Genomic DNA, 27,837 nt, shown 5'->3' with positions numbered 1-27,837 from the left:
CATTTGTGGATCAGCTCTCGGCAAGAGTACAAAAGATTCAAGACACTATTGATCAGAAATCTATGTTAGAACCAAGAATTCCTATTCCTGATTTGTTTTTTGGAGATAGAACTAAGTTTCTGAGTTTCAAAAATAATTGTAAGTTATTTCTGGCCTTGAAACCTCGTTCCTCTGGTGATCCAGTTCAACAGGTTTTGATTATTATTTCTTTTTTGCGCGGCGACCCTCAGGACTGGGCATTTTCTCTTGCGCCAGGAGATCCTGCATTGAGTAATATCAATGCGTTTTTCCTGGCGCTCGGATTGCTGTACGATGAGCCTAATTCAGTGGATCAGGCAGAAAAGAATTTGCTGGCTCTTTGTCAGGGTCAGGATGAGATAGAGGTATGTTGCCAGAAATTTAGAAAATGGTCAGTGCTCACTCAATGGAATGAATCTGCGCTGGCAGCTATGTTCAGAAAGGGTCTCTCTGAAGCCCTTAAGGATGTCATGGTGGGATTTCCTATGCCTGCTGGTTTGAATGAGTCTATGTCTTTGGCTATTCAGATCGGTCGACGCTTGCGTGAGCGTAAATCTGTGCACCATTTGGCGTTATTACCTGAGCTTAAACCTGAGCCTATGCAGTGCGATAGGACTTTGACCAGAGTTGAACGGCAAGAACACAGACGTCTGAATGGGCTGTGTTTCTACTGTGGTGATTCCACTCATGCTATCTCTGATTGTCCTAAGCGCACTAAGCGGTTCGCTAGGTCTGCCACCATTGGTACGGTACAGTCAAAATTTCTTCTGTCCGTTACCTTGATCTGCTCTTTGTCATCATATTCTGTCATGGCGTTTGTGGATTCAGGCGCTGCTCTGAATTTGATGGACTTGGAATATGCTAAGTGTTGTGGGTTTTTCTTGGAGCCCTTGCAGTGTCCTATTCCATTGAGAGGTATTGATGCTACGCCTTTGGCCAAGAATAAGCCTCAATACTGGACCCAGCTGACCATGTGCATGGCTCCTGCACATCAGGAGGATATTCGCTTTCTGGTGTTGCATAATCTGCATGATGTGGTCGTGTTGGGGTTGCCATGGCTACAAGCCCATAATCCAGTATTGGATTGGAAATCCATGTCGGTGTCCAGATGGGGTTGTCAGGGGGTACATGGTGATGTTCCATTTTTGTCAATTTCGTCATCCACCCCTTCTGAGGTTCCAGAGTTCTTGTCTGATTACCGGGATGTATTTGATGAGCCCAAGTCCGATGCCCTACCTCCGCATAGGGATTGTGATTGTGCTATCAATTTGATTCCTGGTGGTAAATTCCCAAAAGGTCGACTGTTTAATTTATCCGTGCCTGAGCACACCGCTATGCGCAGTTATGTGAAGGAATCCCTGGAGAAGGGGCATATTCGCCCGTCATCGTCGCCATTAGGAGCAGGGTTCTTTTTTGTAGCCAAAAAGGATGGTTCGCTGAGACCTTGTATAGATTATCGCCTTCTTAATAAGATCACTGTTAAATTTCAGTACCCCTTGCCTTTGTTATCTGATTTGTTTGCTCGGATTAAGGGGGCTAGTTGGTTCACCAAGATTGATCTTCGTGGTGCGTATAATCTGGTGCGAATCAGGCGAGGCGATGAATGGAAAACTGCATTTAATACGCCCGAGGGTCATTTTGAGTATCTAGTGATGCCATTCAGACTTGCCAATGCTCCATCAGTGTTTCAGTCCTTTATGCATGACATCTTCCGAGAGTACCTGGATAAATTCCTGATTGTGTACTTGGATGACATTTTGATCTTCTCGGATGATTGGGAGTCTCATGTGAAACAGGTCAGAACGGTTTTTCAGGTCCTGCGTGCTAACTCTTTGTTTGTGAAGGGATCAAAGTGTCTCTTTGGTGTGCAGAAGGTTTCATTTTTGGGGTTCATCTTTTCCCCTTCTACTATCGAGATGGATCCTGTTAAGGTCCAAGCCATCCATGATTGGACTCAGCCGACATCTCTGAAAAGTCTGCAAAAGTTCCTGGGCTTTGCTAATTTTTATCGTCGCTTCATCTGCAATTTTTCTAGTATTGTCAAACCATTGACCGATTTGACCAAGAAGGGTGCTGATTTGGTCAATTGGTCTTCTGCTGCTGTGGAAGCTTTTCAAGAGTTGAAGCGTCGTTTTTCTTCTGCCCCTGTGTTGTGTCAACCTGATGTTTCTCTTCCGTTCCAGGTCGAGGTTGATGCTTCTGAGATTGGAGCAGGGGCTGTTTTGTCGCAGAGAGGTTCTGATTGTTCAGTGATGAAACCATGCGCTTTTTTTTCCAGGAAGTTTTCGCCTGCTGAGCGGAATTATGATGTGGGCAACCGAGAGTTGCTGGCCATGAAGTGGGCATTCGAGGAGTGGCATCATTGGCTTGAAGGAACTAAGCATCGCGTGGTGGTATTGACTGATCATAAGAACCTGACTTATCTCGAGTCTGCTAAGCGTTTGAATCCTAGACAGGCTCGTTGGTCGCTGTTTTTTGCCCGTTTTGACTTTGTGATTTCGTACCTTCCGGGCTCTAAAAATGTGAAGGCGGATGCTCTGTCTAGGAGTTTTGTGCCCGACTCTCCGGGTTTATCTGAGCCGGCGGGTATCCTCAAGGAAGGAGTAATTGTGTCTGCCATCTCCCCTGATTTGCGGCGGGTGCTGCAAAAATTTCAGGCTAATAAACCTGATCGTTGTCCAGCGGAGAAACTGTTTGTCCCGGATAGGTGGACAAATAAAGTGATCTCTGAGGTTCATTGTTCGGTGTTGGCTGGTCATCCTGGAATCTTTGGTACCAGAGAGTTAGTGGCTAGATCCTTTTGGTGGCCGTCTCTGTCGCTGGATGTGCGTTCTTTTGTGCAGTCCTGTGGGATTTGTGCTCGGGCTAAGCCCTGCTGTTCTCGTGCCAGTGGGTTGCTTTTGCCCTTGCCGGTCCCGAAGAGACCTTGGACACATATCTCTATGGATTTTATTTCAGATCTTCCCGTCTCTCAAAAGATGTCAGTCATTTGGGTGGTCTGTGATCGCTTTTCTAAGATGGTCCATCTGGTACCCTTGTCCAAGTTGCCTTCCTCCTCTGATTTGGTGCCATTGTTCTTCCAGCATGTGGTTCGTTTGCATGGCATTCCAGAGAATATCGTTTCTGACAGAGGTTCCCAGTTTGTTTCGAGGTTTTGGCGAGCCTTTTGTGGTAGGATGGGCATTGACTTGTCTTTTTCCTCGGCTTTTCATCCTCAGACTAATGGCCAGACCGAACGAACCAATCAGACCTTGGAAACCTATCTGAGATGCTTTGTTTCTGCCGATCAGGATGACTGGGTGTCCTTTTTGCCTTTGGCTGAGTTCGCCCTTAATAATCGGGCCAGCTCGGCTACCTTGGTTTCGCCATTTTTCTGCAATTCTGGGTTCCATCCTCGTTTCTCTTCAGGACAGGTTGAGTCTTCGGACTGTCCTGGTGTGGATACTGTGGTGGACAGGTTGCAGCAGATTTGGACTCATGTAGTGGACAATTTGACCTTGTCCCAGGAGAAGGCTCAACGTTTCGCTAATCGCAGACGCCATGTGGGTTCCCGACTTCGTGTTGGGGATCTGGTTTGGTTATCTTCTCGTCATATTCCTATGAAGGTTTCCTCTCCGAAGTTTAAACCTCGTTTTATTGGTCCTTATAGGATTTCTGAGGTTATTAATCCTGTGTCTTTTCGTCTGACCCTCCCAGATTCTTTTTTCATACATAACGTCTTCCATAGGTCATTGTTGCGGAGATACGTGGCACCTATGGTTCCATCTGTTGACCCTCCTGCCCCGGTTTTGGTGGAGGGGGAATTGGAGTATATTGTGGAAAAGATTTTGGATTCTCGTGTTTCAAGACGGAAACTCCAGTATCTGGTTAAATGGAAGGGTTATGCTCAGGAGGATAATTCCTGGGTTTTTGCCTCTGATGTCCATGCTCCCGATCTTGTTCGTGCCTTTCATGTGGCTCATCCTGGTCGGCCTGGGGGCTCTGGTGAGGGTTCGGTGACCCCTCCTCAGGATAGGGGTACTGTTGTGAATTCTGTGGCAGAGCTCCCTCCTGTGGTCACAAGTGGTACTTTGGCTGATTTTCTCTGGGTGCTTCCGTTTGTGGAGGAAACTGGTACTGCTGCTTCTGAGTTTCCTCCCTCAGGTGATCTGGTGAGGTCGTTAGGTGCTTCTCTACTTAACCCCACCTAATGCTTTGATTCATGCTTCCTGTCAATGTTCCAGTGTTGGACTTGTGTTTCTCTGGATCATTCCTGTGGCCTGCTGCTCTGCATAGCTAAGTGCTTCTTTGCTATTTGTTGCTATTTTTTCTGTCCAGCTTGTCTATTTGTTTTGCTGGAAGCTCTGGGACGCAAAGGGTGTACCTCCGTGCCGTTAGTTCAGTACGGAGGGTCTTTTTGCCCCTTTGCGTGGTTTTCTTTAGGGTTTTGTGTAGACCACAAAGTTATCTTTCCTATCCTCGTTCTGTCTAGAATATCGGGCCTCACTTTGCTGAATCTATTTCATCCCTACGTTTGTCTTTTCATCTTACTCACATTCATTATATGTGGGGGGCTGCCTTTTCCTTTGGGGTATTTCTCTGAGGCAAGGTAGGCTTATTTTTTCTATCTTCAGGCTAGTTAGTTTCTCAGGCTGTGCCGAGTTGTATAGGTAGCATTAGGCGCAATCCACGGCTGCCTCTAGTTGTGTTTGGAGAGGATCAGGGATTGCGGTCTGCAGAGTTCCCACGTCTCAGAGCTCGTTCTATTATTTTGGGTTATTGTCAGATCACTGTATGTGCTCTGACCTCCATGTCCATTGTGATACTGAATTGCCTTTCATAACAGGTTATGGCCAGGAGGATAATTCTTGGGTTTCTGCCTCTGATGTCCATGCCGTTGATTTGGTTCGTGCCTTTCATCGGGCTCATCCTGATCGGCCTGGGGGCTCTGGTGAGGGTTCGGTGACCCCTCCTCAAGGGGGGGTACTGTTGTGAATTCAGCTTTTGGGCTCCCTCCGGTGGTTGTAGAGGGTAATGCAGTTGTGCCTGGATTGCAGGAGTGGACAGGTGTATCTACTAATTGCAGGACTGACTGGGGTATATAGCTTTGCAGGATCCTTTAATCAGTGCCAGTTGTCCATTGTTCTTGAAGGATTCACTTCCCTGCTGGTCTCTCCAGTTTGCTGTGTTTTTCTACAAAGATAAGTCCTGGCTTTGTTTTTGCTGTCCACCTGCAGTGGACCTTATAGTTCTGTGCATTTTCATGTTTTTGTCTTGTCCAGCTTGGTCTGTGAAGGATTTTTTGCAGCCTAGCTATTTCTCCGGAGATGCAGATATACCCCCCATGTCTTTAGTCAGATGTGGTGATCCGCATTTTCTGCGGTGGATATTTTCTAGTGTTTTTATACTGACCGCATAGTACTCTGTTCTATTCTTTCTTTTTAGCTAGTTTGGCCTCCTATGCTAAAATCTGATTTCATATCTGCGTATGTTATTTCCCTCTCCTCTCACAGTCAATATTTGTGGGAGCTATCTATCCTTTGGGGATTTTATCTGAGGCAAGATAGGTTTCCTGTTTCTGTCTTTAGGGGTAGTTAGATCTTAGGCTGTGCCGAGGGGTCTAGGGAGAGTTAGGTACCCGCCACGGCTGCTTTTAGTTGCGCTGCTAGGTTCAGGGTTTGCGGTCAGTACAGGGACCACCTTCTCCAGAGTACGTCTCATGCTGCTCCAAGGCCACCAGATCATAACACAGACTATATTGTATAATGCTCCCCTGTAGACAGACTCTATATTGTATAATGCACTCCCCGTAGGCCCCTATAGTATAATGCACTCCCCATAGGCCTCTACAGTTTAATGCACTCCCCATACGTAGAGTCTATATAGTATAATACACCGCCCATAGGCAGACTCTATATTGTATATTGCACCGTCGTAGGCAGACTCTATATTGTATTATGCATCCCCATACGCCTCTACAGTACAATGCACCCCCTTAGGCAGAGTCTATATAGTATAAGGCATCCCCATAGGCAGACTCTGTTGTATAATGCACCCCCGTAGGCAGACTCAATATTGTATAATGGACTCCTGTTATGATCTGGTGGTTTAGGAACAACATGAGACAAACTCTGAAGGAGGTGGTATCTGTACTGACCGCAGACCCTGAACCTAGCAGCGCAACTAGAAATAGCCGTGGGGGGTACCTGACGCTCCCTAGACCCCTCGGCACAGCCTAAGATCTAACTTCCCCTAAAGATGGAAACAGGAAACCTATCTTGACTCAGAGAAAATCCCCAAAGGAAAGATAGCCCCCCACAAATATTGACGGTGAGAGGAGGGGAAAATAACATACGCAGAGATGAAATCAGATTTTAGCATAGGAGGCCAGTCTAGCTTGATAGATAGGACAGGAAAGGATACTGTGCGGTCAGTATAAAAACTACAAAACAATCCACACAGAGTTTACAAAATCTCCACACCTGACTAAAGGTGTGGAGGGTAAATCTGCTTCCCAGAGCTTCCAGCTAACAGAAAAAATCCATAATGACAAGCTGGACAAAAATAGAATGCACAGAACAATAAGTCCACAACATGTGGACTGAAATGAGCAAAGTCAGAACTTATCTTTGCAGAACTGGTCAGGAAACCAGGAGAATCCAAGCAGAGATGTGAATCCAGCCAGAGAACATTGACAAGTGGCATAGGCTGAAGACTAGAGCCAGGTTAAATAGCAGAGCCAGGAGAGACGATTAGTGGAAGCAGCTGCAAAGCTAAACCCAAGGAGCAGCAGTTCCACTCAAAACCACCAGAGGGAGCCCAAGGGCAGAATTCACAAAAGTGCCATTTACAACCACCGGAGGGAGCCCAAGAACGGAATTCACAACAGTACCCCCCCCCCTTGAGGAGGGGTCACCGAACCCTCACCAGAGCCCCCAGGCCGATCAGGACGAGCCAAGTGAAAAGCACAAACCAAATCGGTAGCATGGACATCGGAGGCAACAACCCAAGAATTATCCTCCTGGCCATAACCCTTCCACTTGACAAGATACTGGAGCCTGCGCCTCGAAAAAACGAGAATCCAAAATCTTCTCAACCTCATATTCCAACTATCCCTCAACCAACACCGGGGCAGGAGGGTCAACCGAGGGAACAACGGGCACCACATGTCTCCGCAACAAAGATCTATGGAAAACATTATGAATGGCAAAAGAGGCTGGAAGAGCCAAACGAAAAGAGACCGGATTAATAATTTCAGAAATTTTATAAGGACCAATAAACCGAGGCTTAAACTTAGGAGAAGAAACCTTCATAGGAACATGACGAGAAGACAACCAAACCAAATCCCCCACACGAAGCCGGGGACCAACACGCCGACGGCGGTTAGCAAAACGTTGAGCCCTTTCCTGAGACAACGTCAAATTGTCCACCACATGAGTCCAAATCTGCTGCAGCCTGTCCACCACAGAATTAACACCAGGACAATCAGAAGGCTCAACCTGCCCAGAAGAAAAACGAGGATGAAAACCAAAATTACAAAAGAAAGGTGAAACCAAAGTAGCCGAACTAGCCCGATTATTAAGGGCAAACTCGGCCAACGGCAAGAAAGACACCCAATCATCCTGATCAGCAGACACAAAGCATCTCAAATAGGTCTCCAAGGTCTGATTAGTTCGGTCAGTTTGGCCATTAGTCTGAGGATGAAACGCCGAAGAAAAAGACAAATCAATGACCATCCTAGCACAAAAGGCCCGCCAAAATCTAGAGACAAACTGAGAACCTCTGTCAGACACAATATTCTCCGGAATGCCATGCAAACGAACCACATGCTGAAAAAACAATGGAACCAGATCTGAGGAGGAAGGCAACTTAGGCAAAGGTACCAAATGGACCATTTTAGAGAACCGGTCACAAACAACCCAGATAACAGACATCTTCTGGGAAACAGGAAGATCCAAAATAAAATCCATGGAAATATGCGTCCAGGGCCTCTCAGGGACCGGCAAAGGCAAAAGCAACCCACTAGCGCGGGAACAGCAAGGCTTGGCCCGGGCGCAAGTCCCACAGGACTGCACAAAAGCACGCACATTGCGAGACAAGGAAGGCCACCAAAAGGACCTAGCAACCAAATCTCTGGTACCAAAAATCCCAGGATGACCAGCCAACACTGAACAATGAACCTCAGAAATTACCTTACTTGCCCATCTATCAGGAACAAACAGCTTCCCCACTGGACAGCGGTCAGGCCTATCAGCCTGAAATTCCTGAAGCACCCGGCGCAAATCAGGGGAGATAGCAGAAAGAATCACCCCCTCCTTAAGAATGCCAACCGGCTCAAGGACTCCAGGAGAATCAGGCGAAAAACTCCTAGAGAGGGCATCAGCCTTAACATTCTTAGATCCCGGAAGATACGAGACCACAAAATCAAAACGGGAGAAAAACAGGGACCATCGAGCCTGTCTAGGATTCAGCCGCTTGGCCGACTCGAGGTAAATCAGATTCTTATGATCGGTCAGGACCACAACACGGTGTTTAGCTCCCTCAAGCCAATGTCGCCACTCCTCAAACGCCCACTTCATAGCCAACAACTCCCGATTGCCGACATCATAATTGCGTTCCGCAGGCGAAAACTTTCTGGAAAAAAAAGCACACGGTTTCATCAAAGAACCATCAGACTCCCTCTGAGACAAGACGGCCCCTGCCCCAATCTCAGAAGCGTCGACCTCAACCTGAAAAGGAAGAGAAACATCCGGTTGACGCAACACAGGGGCAGAAGAAAATCGGCGTTTAAGCTCCTGAAAGGCCTCAACAGCCTCAGAGGACCAATTCGTCAAATCAGCGCCTTTCTTCGTCAAATCAGTAAGGGGCTTAACCACACTGGAAAAGTTGGCAATGAAACGGCGATAGAAATTAGCAAAGCCCAAAAATTTTTGAAGACCCTTCACAGATGTGGGTTGAATCCAGTCATGAATAGCTTGGACCTTAACAGGATCCATTTCTATAGACGAGGGAGAAAAAACAAAACCCAAAAAAGAGACCTTCTGAACTCCGAATAGGCACTTAGACCCCTTCACAAATAAAGCATTATCACGAAGGATCTGGAACACCATCCTGACCTTCACATGAGACTCCCAATCATTGGAAAAAATCAAAATATCATCCAAATATACAACCATGAATTTATCAAGATAATTGCGGGAAATATCATGCATGAAAGACTGGAACACAGATGGAGCATTAGAGAGCCCAAATGGCATCACAAGGTATTCAAAATGGCCTTTGGGCGTATTAAATGCAGTTTTCCATTCGTCACCCTGTTTAATACGAACAAGATTATATGCCCCTCGGAGGTCAATCTTAGTAAACCAACTAGCCCCCTTAATCTGAGCAAACAAATCAGTAAGCAAAGGCAAGGGGTATTGGAATTTGACCGTGATCTTATTAAGAAGACGATAATCAATACAGGGTCTCAAGGAGCCATCCTTCTTAGCAACAAAAAAGAAACCCGCTCCCAATGGTGACGAAGAGGGCCGAATATGCCCTTTCTCCAAAGATTCCTTAACATAACTCCGCATGGCGGCATGCTCTGGTACAGACAGATTGAAAAGTCAGCCCTTAGGGAACTTACAACCAGGAATCAAGTTAATAGCACAATCACAGTCCCTATGTGGAGGAAGGGAACTGGACTTGGGCTCATCAAATACATCCTGGAAATCCGACAAAAACTCAGGGACCTCAGAAGAGGGGGAAGAGGAAATTGACATCAAAGGAACGTCACTATGTACCCCTTGACAACCCCAACTAGTCACAGACATAGTTTTCCAATCCAGCACCGGATTATGTTCCTGTAACCATGGAAATCCCAGCACAACAACATCATGCAGGTTATGCAACACCAGAAAATGGCAATCTTCCTGATGTGCAGGAGCCATGTACATAGTCATCTGTGTCCAGTACTGAGGTTTATCCTTGGCCAAGGGTGTAGCATCAATGCCCCTCAAAGGAATAGGGCTCTGCAAAGGCTGCAAGGAAAAACCACAGCGCCTGGCGAATTCTAAGTCCATTAAGTTCAGGGCAGCGCCTGAATCCACAAATGCCATGACAGAAAAGGACGACAATGAGCAAATCAGGGTCACAGATAAGAGAAATTTAGGCTGTATAGTACTAATGGTAACAGACCTAGCGACTCTCTTAGTACGCTTAGGGCAATCAGAGATAACATGAGCCGAATCACCACAGTAAAAACACAGCCTATTCTGACGTCTGAATTCCTGCCGTTCTATTCTAGTCAAAATCCTATCACATTGCATAGGTTCAGGACTATGCTCAGAGGATACTGCCATATGGTGCACAGCTTTGCGCTCGCGCAGACGCCGATCAATCTGAATGGCTAGAAACATAGATTTGTTCAAACCGGCAGGCGTAGGAAAGCCCACCATACATCTTTAAGGGTTTCAGAAAGACCTTTTCTGAAAATAGCAGCCAGAGCCTCTTCATTCCATTTAGTGAGCACAGACCATTTTCTAAATTTCTGGCAGTATAACTCTGCCGCTTCCTGACCTTGACACAAGGCCAACAGTGTTTTCTCAGCATGCTCTACAGAGTTAGGTTCGTCATACAATAATCCGAGCGCTTGAAAAAATGCGTCTACATTCAATAATGCCGGATCCCCTGTTTCAAGAGAAAAAGCCCAGTCTTGCGGATCACCACGCAGCAAGGATATGATGATTTTCACCTGCTGAATGGGATCACCTGAAGAACGGGGTTTCAAAGCAAAAAACAATTTGCAGTTATTTTTAAAGTTCAAAAACTTGGATCTGTCCCCAAAGAACAAATCCGGAGTAGGAATTCTGGGCTCTAAAGCCGGAGTCTGGACAACATAGTCCTGGATATTCTGTACTCTTGCAGCAAGTTGATCCACACGAGAAAACAAACCCTGAACATCCATGCCAGAGCATAAATCCTGAACCACCCAAAGATCAAGAGGAAAAAAAAAAAGACAAACCAAAGCACAGAAAAAAAAATGGTTCAGAACTTTCTTTTCCTTCTTTTGAGATACATTTAATTCATTTTTGGCCACTTGTACTGTTATGATCTGGTGGTTTAGGAACAACATGAGACAAGCTCTAAAGGAGGTGGTATCTGTACTGACCGCAGACCCTGAACCTAGCAGCGTAACTAGAAATAGCCGTGGGGGGTACCTGACGCTCCCTAGACCCCTCGGCACAGCCTAAGATCTAACTTCCCCTAAAGATGGAAACAGGAAACCTATCTTGCCTTAGAGAAAATCCCCAAAGGAAAGATAGCCCCCCACAAATATTGACGGTGAGAGGAGGGGAAAATAACATACGCAGAGATGAAATCAGATTTTAGCATAGGAGGCCAGTCTAGCTTGATAGATAGGACAGGAAAGGATACTGTGTGGTCAGTATAAAAACTACAAAACAATCCACACAGAGTTTTTCAAAATCTCCACACCTGACTAAAGGTGTGGAGGGCAAATCTGCTTCCCAGAGCTTCCAGCTAACAGAAAAAATCCATAATGACAAGCTGGACAAAAATAGAATGCACAGAACAATAAGTCCACAACATGTGGACTGAAATGAACAAAGCCAGAACTTATCTTTGCAGAACTGGTCAGGAAACCAGGAGAATCCAAGCAGAGATGTGAGTCCAGCCAGAGAACATTGACAAGTGGCATAGGCTGAAGACTAGAGCCAGGTTAAATAGCAGAGCCAGGAGAGACGATTAGTGAAAGCAGCTGCAAAGCTAAACCCAAGGAGCAGCAGTTCCACTCAAAACCACCAGAGGGAGCCCAAGGGCAGAATTCACAAAAGTGCCATTTACAACCACCGGAGGGAGCCCAAGAACGGAATTCACAACAGACTCCCCGTAAGCCTGTGTATAGTATAATGAACTCCCCATAGGCAGACTCTATATTGTATAATGCATCCCGCCATAGACAGACTATAATGCACCCCTATAGGCAGACTCTATATAGCATAATGCACCCCCATAGGCAGACTCTATATTGTATAATGCACCCCCATATGCCTCTAGAGTATAATGCACTCCCCATAGGCCTCTATAGTATAATGCACTCCTCATACGCAGACTCTATATTGTATAATGCACCCCCCATAGACAGACTATATAGTCTAATGCATCCCTATAAGCAGATTCTATATTATAATGCACCCCTATAGCCAGTCTCTATATTGTATAATTCACCCCCCATATGCCGCTAGAGTATAATGCACTCCCCATAGGCCTCTATAGTATAATGCACTCCCCGTAGGCAGACTCTATATAGTATAATACACTCCCCATAGGCCTCTATAGTTTAATGCACCCCCCATAGGCAGAGTCTATATAGTATAATGCACCCCCTATAGGCAGACTCTATATTGTGTAATGCACCCCCATAGGCCTCTATAGCATAATGCACTCCCCATAGGCAGAGTCTATATATTATAAGGCAGACTGTTGTATAATGCACTCCAGTATGCAGACTCTATGTTGTATAATGCACTCCCTGTAGACCTCTATATAGTATAATGAACTCCCCATAGGCAGACTCTAATACACCCCCCATAGACAGACTATATAGTATAATGCACCCCTATAGGCAGACTATATAGCATAATGCACCCCCACAGGCAGACTCTATGTTACATAATGCACTCTCCATAGGCAGACTCTATATAGTAGAATGCACTCCCCATAGGCAGACTATATAGTATAATGCACTCCTATAGGCAGACTCTATTTTGTATAATGCACCTCCTATAGGCAGAGTCTATATAGTATATTTCACCCCCATAGGCAGACTGTATAATAGACCCCATAGGCTAACTATATTGTATAAAGAACCACCATAGGCAGACTATATTGTATAATGCACCCTGTAGTGCTGTGGTAACACACTTATGCAGTGAGGAGGCAGTGACCAGAGTTCCAAATCAAAGTCTCTTTAATGCGGTTACTTCACAGCATTAATATCCTATTCACACAAGTGTGTAGCATTAATGTCCAGTTCACAGCACAACATAGTAACCAGTATCCTCCGGATCGCAGCCTAGACTAGCTCTGACCCTGACACATCCAAACCCTTTACTGCAGGGATTTTAACTGGGATCTGTGGTCTTCAGCCACATGGAAAACCCGGGCCTGGAATGAAACAGACTGCATGACTGCCATCCTGCAGTCTGTTTCAAAATACAAAAAAAAAACCAGAGCAGGTTTTCCAAACTCTGCCTTGGACACCAACATGCCCAAGACTAACACTTATTTTTAGTGTGCATTGCAGTCACAGCTATGCCTGTGCCTGCAATGCACTCTCATAGCCTCCATGCACACCCTGGGGAGAACCCACAGCGACCCCTACCTGTGATATTGGTTACTGCCTCACAATTGCAATCACAACTACACCTGTGACTGCAATGCACTTTCATGGCCTCCATACGCCTTTGTGCGCATCCTGGGCAGAACATACAGCGATCCTTACCTGTGACACCGGTCACTGCCTCACAACTCGCATTGGAAGAATTTATAGTGTATAATGCACCCCCATAGAAAGCTATATATTGCATAATGCACCCCCCATAGGCAGACTCTATATTGTAAAATGCACCCCCATAGGCATCTATAGTATAATGCATCACCAATAGGTAGATTCTATAGTATAATGCACTCCCCATAGGCAGATTCTATATAGTATAATGCGCTCCCCATAGGCAGACTCTACCGTATATAGTATAATGCACTCCCCATAGGCAGACTCTATATAGTATAATGCACTCCCCATAGTCAGACTCTATTATTATTATACATTTTTATAGCGCCATTTATTCCATGGCGCTTTACATGTGAACGGGGCAAATATAGACAAGTACAATAAACAGGAGTAAAACAAGGCATACACAAGTACAGGAGGAGAGAGGACCCTGCCCGCGAGGGCTCACAGTCTACAGGGGATGGGTGAGGATACACTAGGAGAGGGTAGAGCTGGTCATGCGGCGGTTCAGTAGACTGGGGATCACTGCAGGTTGTAGGCTTGTCGGAAGAGGTGGGTCTTCAGGTTTCTTTTGAAGGCTTCCGTGGTAGGCGAGAGTCTGATGTGTTGGGGTAGAGAGTTCCAGAGTTTAGGGGAAGCACGGGAGAAGTCTTGGATGCGGTTGTGGAAGGAAGAGATGAGAGAGGAGTAGAGGAGGAGATCATGAGATGATCGAAGGCTGCGTGTAGGTAGGTAACGGGAGACCATATCACAGATGTATCGAGGAGTCAGGTTGTGAATGGCTTTGTATGTCATTGTTTTTGTTTTGAACTGTAGCCTCTGGGCAATAGGAAGCCAGTGAAGGGCCTGGCAGAGAGGAGAGGCTGGGGAGTAACGGTGAGACAGGTGGATTAGTCGGGCAGCAGAGTGTAGGATGGATTGGAGTGGTGCCAGAGTGCTAGAGGGGAGGCCAGAGAGGAGAAGGTTGCAATAGTCGAGGCGGGAGATGATAAGGGCATGTACTAGTGTTTTTGTGGTTTCATGGTCAAGGAATGCACGGATCGGGAAATGTTTTTGAGTTGGAATCGGCAAGAGGAGGCAAGGGCTTGGATATGTGGCTTGAAAAAGAGGGTAGAGTCAAGGATCACCCCAAGGCACCGAGCGTGCGGGACCGGGGAAAGTGAGCAGCCATTGACATTGATGGATAGGTCGGGTGGAGGGGTAGAGTGAGGTGGGGAAAGATGATGAATTCTGTTTTGTCCATGTTCAGTTTTAGAAAATGAGCAGAAAAGAAGGATGAAATAGCAGACAGACATTGTGGGATTTTGGCCAGTAAGGAAGTGAGGTCGGGTCCAGATAGGTAGATCTGCGTGTCATCAGCGTAGAGATGATATTGTAAACCGTGGAATTCTATGAGCTGTCCCAGGCCAAAGGTGTAGATGGAGAAGAGTAGAGGTCCTAGAACTGAGCCTTGGGGAACACCGACAGACAGGGGGCGAGATGAGGAGGTGGTGTGGGAGAGGCAGACACTAAATGTCTGGTCTGTTAGATATGATGTGATCCAGGATAGGGCCAAGTCTGTGATGCCAAGAGATGAGAGAATCTTTAACAGGAGGGAGTGGTCCACAGTGTCGAAGGCAGAAGACAGATCCAGGAGGAGGAGGACAGAGTAGTGTCGCTTGCTCTTGGCGGTTAGTAGGTCATTGGTCACTTTAGTCAAGGCGGTTTCAGTTGAGTGATATGGTCGGAAGCCCGATTGTAACCGGTCAAAGAGGGAGCAGGAGGAGAGGTGGGAGGACAGTTCAAGATGGACATGCTGTTCCAGTAGTTTTGAGGCATAAGGGAGAAGGGATATCACTCTATATAGTTTAATGCACTCCCCAGAGGCTTTTTAGTATAAAGCACCACCCATAGGTAGATTCTATAGTAAAATGACCCCCCCATAGGCAAACTCTATATTGCATAATGCGCCCCATAGGCCTCTATAGTATAAAGCACCACCCATACTGTAGGTAGATTCTATAGTATAATGCAATCCCCATAGGGAGACTATATAGCATAATGCACCCCCATAGGCAGACTCTATATAGTATAATGCACTCCCCATAGGCCTCTATAGTATAAAGCACCACCCATAGGCAGATTCTATAGTATAATGCACCCCCATAGGCTGATTATAGAGTATAATGCACCCCCATAGGCACACTCTATATTGTATAATGCACCCCCATAGGCCTCTATAGTATAAAGCACCTCCCATAGGCAGATTCTATAGTATAATGCACCCCCATAGGCCTCTATATTATAATGCACCCCCATAGGCCTCTATATTATAATGCACTCCCCAGAGTCTATATTGCATAACGGCCGGGTGACAGTGCAGGGAGATCGAGTCTCCCTGCTCTGCCACACAGTGTAGCTGTATGGACGTGCCGATAGTTACAGTAGCGTAGATTCAGGGGGGCCTCAGTGAGTGCAGCCTGGGGAGACCGCCCCCTCGGGAAGTTACGCTACTGTGCTGTCCCTTGGGATCTCCATCACCATGTGTGCACCTGACCTGCGTCTAAAGCCCCTCGTACACATTATAATAACGCGGGCCACACCCCTCAATACCATTGAGTTCAGCCTACGGGCTAATGTGCTCGGTGGCGCCGGACGACTTGATGGTCGGGGAAGATGTTGATCGTGCATGTCCAGTTTTCTCATAGAAACAGGAGGGCTCGGCCAAGTGTGTGCCTCTGTGTATGGGAGAGATAGCCAAGATGTCTGCCTGCCAGAGGAGCAGGGCAAGTATCGTTTGACCAACAGCCATCTAGTGTGTATTAGGATTAGGCCAAGTGCACACTGTGATGCTGCGCTGCATTGGATTTCCTGCACCTCTGACTGTTCTGGTCCCCAGAAGTGACTGGAAAAGCCAAAAGGCTGAATGTGGCACACGGTACTGTACGGTGATGTCATGGTGGAGCTCTCTATTCTGGCTATTCACACCCAACTCCTCACTCACACCTGATTGTCCTTAGTCGCAGATATATTCCGAGCCATGTGTCTGCCCTAGACATAGTCTGCCCCAGCCATCTTTCAAATTACAGATTTCTAATTACACTACTCTGAATTAGACTGGAATTGACTATAAGGTGAAGGAATATAAAACCACTACAATGTTTCGGTTTCTTTTCTCTTTCAACCCTGTACTATTTTCCTTCTTACAATCTCCTGCAATCCCTCCACCCAGCAAAGAACTAGTCATTTCTCCCTCAATACTCCCCAGCCATCTCACCTTCTCCTCAGAACTGTTCCTCCACATGCAATCCTCTTTCTCCAGAAACACACGGCCACATCATGTCCTATCCTGCTCCCACCTTCTAACGCTCTACTACTCCTCATTGCTGGTGACGTATCCCCAAATCCTGGCCCTCCTCAACACATCCCCACACTCATTTCTAACCCCCTGCCACGATCCTCTACACGTTTTCCCAACCATGTTAACCTCATAACCATTCATCCAGCCCCCACTCCCCCGTTCCCCTTACCTGGAGCACTATGGAACGCACACTGTCTGCAATAAACTGCCATTTATCCATGACCTCTTTATTACCAACAAACTCTCCTTCCTCGGCATCACTGAAACCTGGCTCACCCCCTCTTACTCTGCCTCTCCGGCTGCACTTTCCTATGGCGGATTCCACCTGTCTCACACACCTCGCCCCAGCAACAAATGCGGTGGAGAAGTTGGCTTGCTCCTGTCCGACACCTGCTCCTCTACCACAATTCCACTACCACCCTCTGCTACTCTTCCCTCGTTTGAGGTGCACTCCATCTCCGTCTACTCCCCCTCCAACCTCCAGCTGGTTGTCATCTACCGCCCCCCAGAACTAGCCATCTCCACCTTTCTCAACCACTTCACCACCTGGCTACTTCACTTCCTCACTGCTGACATCCCCACTATCATCATGGGTGACTTCAACATCCCCATTGACGCTTCCACCCTAGCTGCCTCTAAACTTCTATCGCTCACTGCCTCCTTTGGCCTCACTCAATAGTCCTCCATGGCCACTCACAAAGATGGTCACACGCTGTACCTCATCTTCACCCACCTGTTCCCTTACTAATTTCACTAACACACCCCTCCCCCTGTCTGACCACAACCTGCTGACATTCTCTTCCCTCTCCTCTCCTAGGGCGCAACCCCTAACCAAAAAACTCACTCACTCTCGCAGAAATCGCAAACACCTCAATTTACAATCTCTCTCTGAGTCCCTTCTCCCTCTTACAGACATACTGTAGCTTCTCTTCATGACACAGATGCTGCCGCCACTTTTTATAACACAATAACAGCAACACTTGACTCGGCCGCCCCCTCACGCACAGCAAAACCCGTACAATCAACAGACAGCCCTGGCTGACCAGCCTGACCAAAGAACTGAGACGGGCTTCCAGGATCACTGAGCGGAGATGGAAGCCATCCCGCTCTGCCGACCACTTCATCCCATACAAGCAATCCCTCGCCAGCTTCAAGTCCACACTCACTGCTGCAAAACTAACTTCTCATGTCTCATATCCTCCGTTTCACAACTCTAAATAGCTTTTCAACCCTTTCAATTCTCCACTCCGTCCCCCAGCACCTCCCCCCTCTCCTTTCATTTCTGCTGAAGACTTTGCCTCTTTCGTTAAGAAGATTGATACAATCAGAGAAAACTTTGGCCCGCAGCCCCCACTGCCTCTCTTAGGTGCTCTACCCTGTTCCTCCAAAACCAACTTCTCCACCATGACAGATCAGCTCTCCACCCTCCTGTCAAAATCTCATCTCACCACTTGCACGCTTGACCCGCACCCGTCCCACCTCATCCCTAACCTTTCCACAGTCTTCATCCCAACTCTAACACACCTCTTCAACCTCTCACTCACAACTGGTGACTTCCCCTCATCCTTCAAGCATGCCAAGATCACACCCATCCTCAAAAAGCCCTCCCTCGACCCATCCTCTGTGTCCAGCTATTGCCCAATATCTCTTATGCCTCAAAACTACTGGAACAGCGTGTTCATCTTGAACTGTCCTCCCACCTCTCCTCCTGCTCCCTCTTTGACCAGTTACAATCTGGCTTCCAACCGCATCACTCAACTGAAACTGCCCTAATTAAAATCACCAATGACCTACTAACCGCCAGGAGCAAGCGACACTACTCTGTCCTCCATCTCCTGGACCTGTCTTCTGCCTTTAAGGCTACGTTCAGATTAGCGTTTCCCGACGCTGCGTCGGGAAACGCAGCGGCGACGCACGCGTCATGCGCCCCTATGTTTAACATAGGGGACGCATGCGTTTTTCTTGTTGCGTTTTCCGACACGTGCGTCGTTTTTGACGCTAGCGTCGGACGCAAGAAAATGCAACAAGTTGCATTTTTCTTGCGTCCGATTTTCGTCAAAAAACGACGCACGCGTCGCAAAACGCAGCGTTTTTGCGTGCGTTTGCACGCGTTTTTTCGTGCGTTGCGTCGCCGACGCAGCGGCGCGCAACGCTAATCTGAACGTAGCCTAACACTGTCGACCATTCCCTCCTGCTACAGATTCTCTCATCTCTTGGCATCACAGACTTGGCCCTATTCTGGATCTCGTCATATGTAAGGGTATGTGTCCACGGGCCGTTTTACATCCGGACTAGCTGCGGATTGAACGCTGCGTGGAGCCACAGCGTTCAATCCGCAGCGTCCAGATGTTACAGCATAGTGGAGGGGATTTTATGAAATCCCGTCTCCACTATGTGTGGTAACACGCATCTGGCGGCCCTGCGATTCCGGACATGCTACGCGTCTTTTTAGATTGCAGCATGTCCGTTTACCTTGCGGCAATGCTGCGCCGCCGCAAGGTAAAACACAGGGCCCTATGTGTGGGGTGCGATGATTCCGGATGTGTGCAATGAACATCCAGAAGGGGGCGGAGCGAGTTTTCCGCTCCGTCCAAAGCGCCGGCCATCCTGAACGTGGACACGTACCCTTACAGACCGAACATTCAGTGTCTCCCTGTCCCACGCCACCTCCTCACTTCGTCCCCTGTCTATCGGTGTTCCCCAAGGCTCAGTCCTTGGACCCCTACATTTCTCCATATACACCTTCGGCCTGGGACAGCTCATAGAATCCCACGGTTTGCAGTATCATCTCTACGCCGATGACACGCAGATCTACCTATCTCACTGACCAAAATTCCAAAATGTCTTTCAGCTTTCTTTTCTGCTCGATTTCTAAAACTGAACATGGACAAAACAGAATTCATCTTTCCCCCATCTCACTCTGCCCTTCCACGAGACCTATCCATCAATGTCAATGGCTGCTCACTTTCCCCAGTCCCGCATGCTCGGTGCCTCGGGTGATCCTCGACTCTGCCCTCTCTTTTAAGCCACATATCCAAGCCCTTGCCTCCTGCCGACTCAAGCTCAAAAACATTTCCCGGATCCGTGCATTCCTTGACCACAAAACGACTACTACACGCCCTTATCATCTCCTGCCTCGATTACTGCAACCTCCTACTCTCTGGCCTCCCCTCTAGCACCACTCCAATCCATCCTACACTCTGCTGCCCGACTAATCCACCTGTCTCCCTGCTATTCCCCAGCCTCTCCTCTCTGCCAAACCCTTCACTGGCCTCCTATGGTCCACAGACTCAAGTTCAAAACCCTTACTATGACATACAAAGCCATCCACAACCTGTCTCGTCCATACATCTGTGACCTCATCTCCCGGTACTTACCTACACGCAACCTCCGATCCTCCCAAGATCTCCTTCTCTACTCCCCTCTCATCTCTTCTTCCCACAACTGCATACAAGACTTCTCCCGTGCTTCCCCCATACTCTGGAACTCTCTACCCCAACACATCAGACTCTCACCTACCATGGAAACCTTAAAAAAGAACCTGAAGACCTACCTCTTCCAACAAGCCTACAACCTGCAGTGATCCTCAGCCTACTGAACCGCCGCATGACCAGCTCTACCCTCTCCTAATGTATCCTCACCCATCCCCTGCAGACTGTGAGCCCTCGGGGGCTGGGTCCTCTCTCCTTCTGTACCTATTAGGCTGGTTTCACATTTGCGGTTTTTGCCGCAGCGTTTGTACCGCATATAAACGCATGTGTGTTTTCCTATATTTAACATTAAAAACGCATGCTTTTTTTTTTGTTCGCGTTTTGCCGCATTTGACGACGCATGCGTCGTTTCGTCGCTTGCGGCTTGGCGCGGAAATGCAACATGTAGTAATTTCTAGAGGCGTCTATTTGCCGCCAGGAAACGCATGTGTTCGATTGCGCAAGGTTTGCGTAAAAAAAACGCATTGCTGTCTATGTAAACGCATGCGTTTTTAAGCACATGCGTTTGGTTGCGCTTTTGAACGCATGCGTTTCAATAGAGAAAAACAAGTCTAGACACTGATAAGCCACCCCCGACCATCAAGGTGATAAAGGGATCCAAACCCTAACCCTAGCCCTAACCCTAATGGGAAAATGGAAATAAATACATTTTTTTAATTTTTCCCTAACTAAGGGGGTGATGAAGGGGGGTTTGATTTACTTTTATAGTGGGTTTGTTAGCGGATTTTTATGATTGGCAGCCGTCACACACTGAAAGACGCTTTTTATTCCAAAAAATAGTTTTTGCGTTACCACATTTTGAGAGCTATAATTTTTCCATATTTTGGTCCACAGAGTCCTGTGAGGTCTTGTTTTTTGCGGGACGAGTTGACGTTTTTATTGGTAACATTTTCGGGCAAGTGACATTTTCTGATTGCTTTTTATTCCGATTTTTGTGAGGCAGAATGACCAAAAACCAGCTATTCATGAATTTCTTTTGGGGGAGGCGTTTATACCGTTCCGTGTTTTGTCATAATACACGCTCTCTGTAGTCCCATTGGCGGTGTCTGGTTATCTTGATTTTTCTCTTGTGAAATTTCTCATCATGTGTGCCAAAAACGCAAACGCAGGAAAAAACGCGTACAAACGCGGCGTTTTTTTAACCGCATGCGTCTAAAAAACGCTGCGTTTGTGTTTTTTCCACCACTTGCGGATGTGTTTTAAACGCTGCGGATTTAAACGCAAATGTGAAACCAGCATTAGTGCCTTGTTTTGGTCAGGTTTATTGTATTTGTCTATATTTGCCCCGTTCACATGTAAAGCTCCATGGAATAAATGGCGCTATAAAAATGTATAATAATAATATAGTACAATGATGTCACGGCTCGCCATATCGCACGGTGATGTCACGGCAGCTCTGTCTTCTGGTGTGATGTCACAGCAGCGCCATCTTTCATGGTGACGTCTGTCACGATGAAGCTTTAGTGCACGGTGCTGTGATGGCATGGCGGCAATGTACAGTAACACGTGGTAATGCCATGGCGGTGATGTGACGTCATATGTGATGTGACGTCACGGCGGCGCTGTAGTATGAGGCGATGTGACGTCACGGCGGTGACTGAATCCTCACGGTTACACGTTTGGCCCCCGACAAGAGCACGCTCTGCTATAACCCCTGTGATTGCTCGCTGCAGTGAGGATTCGCTGTGATTAATAACGGACCGGACCCCGCTCCTCCTCAGCCGCCGTTATCCTCCTCCTCCCTCCCTCCTGACGTCACACTATAAACGTTAAATTTGAAATGTCCGGTTGCGCCGCCGCTGCCTCCGCCCCCCGCACCCCTGCAGCCAATCACAGGCCGGAGATTTTCCCGCGGGCTGCTGCGAAGAGAGGGCGTGTCCTGGGCCCCTCTCTCTGGTGGGCGTGTCCCTGTGGCTGCGGGGGAGTGGCCTGCCGTCGCCGTGTGCCGTCTGTCTGTCTCCATTGATTGCCAGCCAGGAGCCGCTCTCACCTCCGCCGGCGCCGAAGGATGCCACAGACAGGTGAGCGCCGGCCGTGTACAGTGTGTCCCTCCGCGCCCGCCCGGACACCGGGCCTGACCGCCAGCCGCCGCCGCTCCTGGGTCCCTGTGCTGGGCGGGAGGGAGGCGGGCGGCTGGGCCTGAAACTTGGCGGGATCGCCTGTGCTCCGTGTGCGGTGCGGCCTCCATTAACCGCCTGTCAGCGGCGGCCCCTGTGCACACCACACGGCTTCTATACACTAGCAATCGTCTACAAGCTGTAGGTACACTACAGCGCCCAGCATGCCCTCAGGCCCCGGGGAGAGCTGTGCACATCCTAGTATGGGCCCTATTTCCCAGGGGCCCCCGCTCTATTATCTCCTCCTCAGCTGATACATTGTAACAGAGCCGCTGCGGTGGGGGCAAAGATAGCACTGCTTCTGCCCGGTCTCTTTTTTTTTTTTTTTGTTGCCCCGTCTCTTTTTTTTTTTGTCCTGTCTTTTTTTTTTTTGTCCTGTCTTTTTTTTTTTTGTCCTGTCTTTTTTTTTTTTGTCCTGTCTCTTTTTTTTTTGCCCCGTCTCTTTTTTTTTTGCCCCGTCTCTCTTTTTGCCCCCGTTTTCCTTATTGGAGAAGTATTATACTTTATAAGGCGATAAATGTTAATGTAAAAAATGGGGATGATAGGAACTTCTTTACTTTTTTTTTTTAAGAATTTTTTTTTTTTTAATATTTGTTCCTTTCTGGGCGTTAATAAACCCGCGATGACTTTAGCACTTGTATGATAGAGCGCTGGACTGTAATATTGCCGGTTATGGTGGGATTCCCGCCCTATGATGTCCAGTCACAGGCCCTGGGGGTACCAACATGGCAGACGACACTCATCATGTGATGGGGTACACACGTGGCAGACGACACTCATGTGATGGGGTGCACACGTGGCGGGTGCACACGTGGCAGACGACACGCATCATGTGATGGGTGCACACGTGGCAGACGACACGCATCATGTGATGGGGTACACACGTGGCAGACGACACTCATCATGTGATGGGGTACACACGTGGCAGACGACACTCATCATGTGATGGGGTACACACGTGGCAGACGACACTCATCATGTGATGGGGTACACACGTGGCAGACGACACTCATCATGTGATGGGGTACACACGTGGCAGACGACACTCATCATGTGATGGGGTACACACGTGGCAGACGACACTCATCATGTGATGGGGTACACACGTGGCAGACGACACGCATCATGTGATGGGTGCACACGTGGCAGACGACACGCATCATGTGATGGGGTACACACGTGGCAGACGACACTCATCATGTGATGGGGTACACACGTGGCAGACGACACGCATCATGTGATGGAGGGTACACACGTGACAGACGACACTATGTGATGGGGTGCACGCGTGGCAGACGATACTCATCATGTGATGGAGGGTACACACGTGACAGACGACACTCATCATGTGATGGGGTACACACGTGACAGACGACACTCATCATGTGATGGGGTACACACGTGGCAGACGACACGCATCATGTGATGGGGTACACACGTGGCAGACGACACGCATCATGTGATGGGTACACACGTGGCAGACGACACTCACTATGTGATGGGGTACACGTGGCAGACGACACTCATCATGTGATGGAGGGTACACACGTGGCAGACGACACTCATCATGTGATGGAGGGTGCACACGTGGCAGACGACACTCATCATGTGATGGGTGCACACGTGGCAGACGACACTCATGTGATGGAGGGTACACACGTGGCAGACGACACTCACTATGTGGGGTGCACGCATGGCAGACGACACTCATGTGATGGGGTGCACACGTGGCAGATGACACTCACTATGTGGGGTGCACGTGTGGCAGACGACACTCATCATGTGATGGAGGGTACACACGTGGCAGACGACACTCACTATGTGGAGTGCACGCGTGGCAGACGACACTCATGTGATGGGGTGCACACGTGGCAGACGACACTCATCATGTGATGGGGTGCACACGTGGCAGACGACGCTTATCATGTGATGGGGTACACACGTGGCAGATGACACTCATCATGTGATGGGGTGCACACACGTGGCAGACGACACTCATCATGTGATGGGGTGCACACGTGGCAGACGACACTCATCATGTGATGGGGTGCACACACGTGGCAGACGACACTCATCATGTGATGGGGTGCACACACGTGGCACACTCATGTGATGGGGTGCACACACGTGGCAGACGACACTCATCATGTGATGGGGTGCACACACGTGGCAGACGACACTCATCATGTGATGGGGTGCACACACGTGGCAGACGACACTCATCATGTGATGGGGTGCACACACGTGGCAGACGACACTCATCATGTGATGGGGTGCACACACGTGGCAGACGACACTCATCATGTGATGGGGTGCACACACGTGGCAGACGACACTCATCATGTGATGGGGGTGCACACGTGGCAGACGACACTCATCATGTGATGGCGGGTACAGCAGCTGTTACACTCTGGTCGGGAGAGTCGCCGGCCAGTCTGAGCTTTGCGTTCCCAACTCTAAAGCCAGCTTAGACTCAGGTGTTGGCTGTATAACACAGCCGGCATCTACCCTGTGTAGCTGGATCAGCTCCTGAGCCCGCACTGTATGCTAATGCATGGTGTCATGGATGCAATAATGTCAATGAGCCCCGTTATTTGTGTCCCTTGTAACTTGCTAGACGCACTGAGTGCCGTCATCCCTATGTACCAGTATTGGGGTACGGCGGATAGGCCATGGTTTCCTGCAGTGTATTAGTGACTGTGTCCTGTGTGAGTTTCATCCACAGTGGGATTTGGCTGGTGCGTGTAACATGCCGTGGATTTCACCCTTTGCATTGCACCGATACCGCGACGCACCGCAGCTATTTTTGGAGCTGCCGATAATTCCTGTGCACACACCGCCGGGTTGTGGATTTTATGCTTTCAGCTTCCTAATGCGCAGGATGAATGACGTCTATTCTATATTTTTTTTTTCCTTGATATCAAAACGCCTTTTCCATCTATAATAAAAGAAAAAAAAAGTGCTAATTAATACATAGCAAACCGCACAAATTACGCAAAAATGTGCACGGCTTTGTGCCTAATTTTCTGCATTTATACAAAAAAAAAAGACGTGTCTTCCGTCATGAGCTAGTCCCTCGGGCAGCTGGCAGAATACAGGGGCCCATTGACATGGCCGAGTGGGAAGGGCAGATGTTGGCGCAGTCTCATTAAAGCGTTTTTTACAGATTTGGATACAGTTCTTTAGTCTGAGGTCATGAATGGATTCTATAAGACCGGGAAATAGAAATGCAGGGGTTGTACTTCTTTTCCTGCTGGATCTGCCCCTGTTTTTGGCTCGTTGTGTGGCTTGCGCCCGGTGTTGCCGCTGGATTAATCTCATTGATTTAAGACGTTGCAGGCCCATTTTCTTGGGATTATTTTTTTTTATCATGCTAGTCTCGTTTGCGTGGCTTATTGACCATCGTGTACGTTTCCGTCTCTCGTCTCTGACCGGTGTGGTAGTCACATGTCGTTATGGGCGGCCATCTTTTCGTGGCGGCTCAGAGTTGAGGTTGCATCGGGCTTGCTCTTGCATTGCCTCCATTGGGGCGTTAGCACCTTCCTTTTGTTTTGCAGATGTAGAAGCCATGACTGGATGCGGGGGTCCAGACCCGAACTTGACGGCCTGAAAGGCGTACATGAGGCTGTCACGTTTAGGTCGGGAGACCCACGTCCGGGGCCGTGCATCCTACACGAAGAACATCTGAATGAGTCTTCTAAAGGACACAACACCCGGAGGACTGCAGGAGCCAGTAATAACGGATGCAATAGTTGTGTATGAAGGAATTGCTAGTATAACAATTCCCTAGTCTGTGTTTTTTTTTTTTTTCAATTGCTCCCTTTCCTGCCGTTCCACGCTATGCGATCATTGCTGGGTCTCCGTGCAATCTAATCCCGTCCGGTCAATGTGCGTCATGGGTTGTATGGGGGCTGTGACGTGCGCTGGCTCACCACAGATGCCCCCTCGGTGCCTGTAGAGGAGGCCGTATCACCCGGATTTCAGCTCTGCAGCCGGCGGTGAAAGGATCTGCGTGTAAAAACAGCAGAGGAATGCTAATATAAAGCGCTGCGTGTAATCTGGGTGAATGGAAGGCGCTTCGGGGGCCTGCTTTCCTCCACGTCTTTTTGCAAACAATATAATGCCGGAGAAACGTCTGTTGCAGAATCGCCCCCCATGTTTGCACTTCATGTGTATTATATGGATGCCTTTGCTGCAGGGGACTCGTATCATGCACTCTTGGGGGTCTTTACAGCAATGCAAAACTGCATTTTTGCAGCCCTCTATGAGAATGCTCGGGAGCAGCTGCCCTGCCGGGCGCCTGGAATAGGGTGAAAGTTGAGCAGGGATTAGTCATGGTGGGTCCCGGGCCGTCCTGTACCCTGCCTATATCCGGGGAGAGAACAATATACCCAAATCGTTTTACTCTCAGGGACTCTGGGGATATGGCTGATGGGGCCCCATACTATGAGGGTTCATTGGCTTTCAGCAATGCAGATTACATGTGTGCGCGGCATGGTCGGAAGTCAGGAGACGGGCCTAATCCGATTTCCTGTGACTCAGTCGTAGTCATTCGTCCGTACATTCCTGGAAATGGGGTCACTGGGATTTGGCATTGCTTGATGAGGGGGGTTTATAGTGTTTCAGTATGTGTGTTTTAGGGATTGCGGTATTTTTTTTGTTTACCATGTCCGGAGCTTTGTGGGGGAACCAGGTCATCAATATCGGATCGGTGGGGGACCGGCAACGTGTATCTCCACTGATCAGATGCAATGGTTGAACACTGCAGCTCCATACACCGTGTAGTGGCCGTTCTTGGGTACTGCAGCTCAGGTCACATTCACTTTAGTAGGAGCTGAGCTGCAGAACTCCACAACGGCCGCGTCAGCCACAGCTGGCAGATGACCATCTAATGTGTATAGAGGTGTCCTAACTTTCCTACAGCAACAGATTGGGAAAAGATTGGGCTGAATTTCAACACTCAACCGAGCATGCATGTGTATGGGGGGAGGCTGAGCCGACACTGTGGTGGCTGACTGCAAAGTAAACCATGTGTTAATTATGGTATGTTTTATGCGTTTTTTAAGTCGCTTATCTCTTTGGTAAAGATGGCTTTTTCATGTTTTACATGACTTAATACCTTGAAATCAAGACTTGCATTATTTGGGTTTTATGTCCGGCCCGTTTTTTTATGCTAATTTTATTTATATATTTTTTTCTACTAGTCCGTTACATCTAAAATGGAAAAAAAATGTAAGAAACTTTGCAATACGTGTCGATTTAAAAAAAAAAATCCTTGTTTTGTTTCCACAGCTCATACGCAGACCTATGTGTCTCCATGGTAACGGATGACAAAAGTTGTGCAGCTGCGGTTTTACTTCCCTCCGTATCTGTTTT

At 48.1% G+C, this 27,837-nt stretch overlaps 1 protein-coding gene across 1 annotated transcript in view; it reads left to right on the top strand.

Moving 5' to 3' along the window:
• The first annotated feature begins 22,245 nt into the window (after nt 1-22,245).
• The window catches only part of NSD2 (nuclear receptor binding SET domain protein 2), a 99,761-nt gene continuing 94,169 nt past the window's right edge, over nt 22,246-27,837 (top strand). The window contains exon 1 of the mRNA XM_069744886.1: nt 22,246-22,365. The gene's annotated coding sequence lies outside the window, so the exon portion shown is untranslated. The remainder of the gene's footprint in view (nt 22,366-27,837) is intronic.

The sequence above is a fragment of the Ranitomeya imitator genome, chromosome 1 (assembly GCF_032444005.1).
Source record: "Ranitomeya imitator isolate aRanImi1 chromosome 1, aRanImi1.pri, whole genome shotgun sequence".
Taxonomy (NCBI): Eukaryota; Metazoa; Chordata; class Amphibia; order Anura; family Dendrobatidae; genus Ranitomeya; species Ranitomeya imitator.
This window is presented reverse-complemented; position numbering and strand designations above follow the sequence as displayed.